Raw genomic sequence first — 3,965 nt, forward strand, 5'->3', positions numbered from 1 at the left:
TGCTTGAAGAAAAGTCAGGAAATAGTGTTTATTCCACAATACTGAGTTTCTTATTTTTAATCAGAGCCAGTGATTTGGTTGTTATGTCTTTGGTCTTGGATGGACAATGGAAAGTGAAAACAAACAACAAAAAGAAACTTGAAATAAGAATAACTTCAGGCACAGCAGGAAGTATGCTCTCTGTGGACTTTTCCACTTATGTCACCTGTCTCTGCCATCCCAAAATCAAACCTGTTGCCATCGAGTTGATTCTGACTCATGGTGACCCCACGAGTTTATTGTCATTAAATCATCACCAATCATCATCATCTAAACATTTTCATTTCATATCTCTTGTTTATCAGTGAATTAGAAAAAGCATGTTTTGTGAATTAAACTTTTTTCTTTCTTTGAAATGTGATTAATAATACTAAACACCAAAACATCAATGATACTAAAGAGCAAAAACCAAATCAATTTCACCGAAAGCATTTTTTTATATAATTTTACTTATTCTGTTGGTGTTGATGTTGAGAATACACACAGCAAAACATACATTAATACAACAGTTTCAAAGCATTGCCTCAAATCTCAAAATAAGCTTATGGTTTGATGAGTTTAAGACATATGTATCCAAGAAGACACCTGACAAACCGTGCCACAGAATACCACAGCAACTAGTATTTTTAGAAGAACCCTTTGTCCCATTTCTTGAAATAAAAATCTATGATAAATTCAAGCATTTATGTCTTTCTCTGCTGAAAGTGTTCTAAGCACATGGAACATACGATTCAGGTCTTAGTGTGGGAACATTGTCTGGATCTTGCTGTGGTCATGTCAGGGACATTGACAGATGGTATTGAGTCATACAATTTCCCTTTCCCCGAAATTAGATAATCCTCTTCCTGGGGCGTTGAAATCACATTAATAGTGTCTTATAATGTTGAATCATTCTTACTTCAATGTGCTTGTCTACCATTATTACTGCTCTCTTAAACATAAAATAAAAATCCCTGTGATATAAGAGAGCAGTTATAATGACTTCATTTTACAGATGAGGAAACTGAAAGTACAGGGTAGTCACAGCAATGTAAGGACAGAGCTGGGAACCTAAAATCTATGCCATCAGACCCAGCTGTTTCAGTCAAGTCTGGTTATTTTCTTAACATGATAAAAGCTGTTTTGAATATTATTATGTTTGTAAAAATTTTAGTATCACCTCTTCTACAGCCTCACTTAACAACTTCACCAAAGAGAAACTTTTATCTATTATTTCTTTCCAAATTAATATAAAAATGAAAGACAATAAAATTCTATTTGATTGACCTTGATGAGTTCATTATAAAGATTTTCTGGAGGCATAATTATGAGAACCATCCAAAAGATCTGAGTGGAAAAATGAGGGGAGATTATTCTTACTAAAAAAAAACTGGCTACCAAAATGTTCTATTATTTCTTCATAAAATAGGATGAAAAATAGTTATTAAAATGTGGTACACGACTGGACATATGGCATATGGAATTAAGGATTCTAAAAATAGAACAGAACAGGGAATCAATAAACAATAGCATTTACATCATAACAATGACTTTAATCAATGAAGAAATCATTCAGTTAGTTCTGCTGAGACAAGTGGATATCAGTTTGGGAAAACAAAGCCAAAAAATACCTCAAATTTATTCTTCACATTATGCCCTGAAATGTCTGGGACATTTTAAATGTAACTATGAAAGTACAAAAAAACTTTAAAAGTGTGTAAGAAAAAGTTGTGTCAAAAACTCTTTTTCAGAATCATAAAAATCACAGAAAATTGACTACCTAAAGGAATCTAAGGACATCTTGCTTGGTAAAGTAGAGGGTCAGTGAAAAAGAGGGGGGCCCTCAACAATATGGATTGACACTGTGGCTGCAACAACGAGCTCAAGCATAGCAACAATTGTGAGGATAGCGCAGGACAGGGCAGGCAGTGTATTGTTCTGTTGTGCATAGTGTTGCTATGAGTCAGAACTGACTTGATGGCACCTAAGAACAACAACAACAAAACAGTACATACAGAAATATACTACATTAATATCATTGATGATTAACAGTAAATTTGGAAATGTGTCAGCAAAATGTTTGAAGGACAAAGAATTAAGATCCTTGATATATAAAGAACTCCTATGAATCGAGGATGAACAATTTTCTAGACAAATGACCAAAACATATAGATGAGCAATTCACTAAAATAAGTGCAAATTAAAATTAATGGAATAATGTTTTTTATCTGTAAGATTGTCAAAGATTCAAAATAAACAATTCTGGACAGTATTAATAAAAGGGTGGCAGGAGTATTGCTATGAAATCTTGATACTAGTGTAAATTGGTACAAACTTTTAGACAGTGATTTAGCAATGTGTGTGTGTATGTTTATAGAAAAAAAAAATTGAAAATACAGCCCAAACTATTAAGAGTAATAGGTAGATGTGTTCTAGAGTTAGTTAAAATGTTTTTTATAATTTTTTATGTTGTTAAAAAATTCTCTTGACTATGGGTCAAGTAAGTTACATAATATTAAAATAAAAACCAAAACTATTGTCATCGAGTTGATTCTGAATGTTAAAACAGTCAATCATTAATGTGAGGACCTCTCTGCACAGTAAAGAAACTTCAAGACACTGGTTGGAGGAAGGAACAATACAGCAGTCACTAAGTTCATCCTCTTGGGATTCTCAGATTTTCCTGAATTCAAGATTGCCCTCTTTGTAGTATTCCTTGGGATATACCTCTTGACAATGGCCTGGAACTTAGGTCTTATCACCCTCATCAAGATGGACGCCCATCTGCACACACCCATGTATTTCTTCCTCAGCAAACTTGCCTTCTTTGATATATGCTGTTTCCTCCACAGCCCCCAAGATGCTCTCAGACTTCTTCCAGGAGCAGAAATCCATCTCCTTCATGGCGTGCATCATGCAGTACTTCTTCTGCTCTAGCTTTGGTCTGAATGAGTGCTGTTTTCTGACAGCCATGGCTTATGATCGATATGCTGCCATTTGCAGGCCTCTACTTTACACAGCCATCATGTCCCCTACCTTCTGTCTGAAGATGGTCGTGGGATCTTGCCTAACTGGATTCTCTGGCTCATTTATCCAACTGTGTGCCTTACTTCAGCTCCATTTCTGTGGTCCAAATGTCATTAACCATTTCTTCTGTGACCTGCCCCAACTGATGACCCTAGCTTGCTCTGATACCTATTTCTTAGAAGTTATCGTCTCTGTGCTCACAGTGATCTTTGCACTGACTTCTGTGCTGGTTATCATGATATCCTATGGTTATCTTGTTGTCACCATTTTGAAGATCACTTCAGCTGAAGGCAGGTCCAGGGCTTTCAACACCTGTGCTTCTCACCTGACAGCAGTGACCCTCTTCTATGGCTCAAGCACCTTTGTCTATTTATGGCCCAGCTCTGGTGATTCTCTTAGCCAAAGCAAGCTTGCTTCTATTTTATACACTGTACTGATTCCCATGTTAAATCCTTTGGTCTATAGTCTCAGAAACAAGGAAATCAAAGATGCCCTAAACAGATGGAAGAAGAGAATTTTCTCCTGACATTATTGTTTTACAAGGTTTGCCTATATTATTCCAGGATAAGTGATACAAAATATGGATATAGGTTTTAAATAGATATACTTCAGTATCACTTCAAGATTGGTGGAAAATACTATTTGAGTCTGGCTAGACTTTCATCTATTTATCAGTAGTAATTACTGGTGTTTCTTAATGGGAATCTTAAGGCAGAATGTTCCTTTTCATCCTAATTTTTTTAAATAATCATGTTTGTGTTTTTGGTGAAAGTTTAGGCAGGAAATTCCAGTCACTTTTGATAATTTCTACACAAATTCTTCAGTGATATTTTTCACGATATGTCAACTATCTATTTGTGTTCTCATTGTTCCATGTCCGGTACTCTAGTTTCCCTGCTCCCTTATCTTCTCACCTTTAT

General features: G+C 35.3%; 1 pseudogene; it reads left to right on the forward strand.

Moving 5' to 3' along the window:
* The first annotated feature begins 2,650 nt into the window (after positions 1 to 2,650).
* Positions 2,651 to 3,647, forward strand: LOC100664050 (olfactory receptor 5AN6-like; annotated as a pseudogene).
* Positions 3,648 to 3,965: the final 318 nt, after the last annotated feature.

The sequence above is a fragment of the Loxodonta africana genome, chromosome 7 (assembly GCF_030014295.1).
Source record: "Loxodonta africana isolate mLoxAfr1 chromosome 7, mLoxAfr1.hap2, whole genome shotgun sequence".
Taxonomy (NCBI): Eukaryota; Metazoa; Chordata; class Mammalia; order Proboscidea; family Elephantidae; genus Loxodonta; species Loxodonta africana.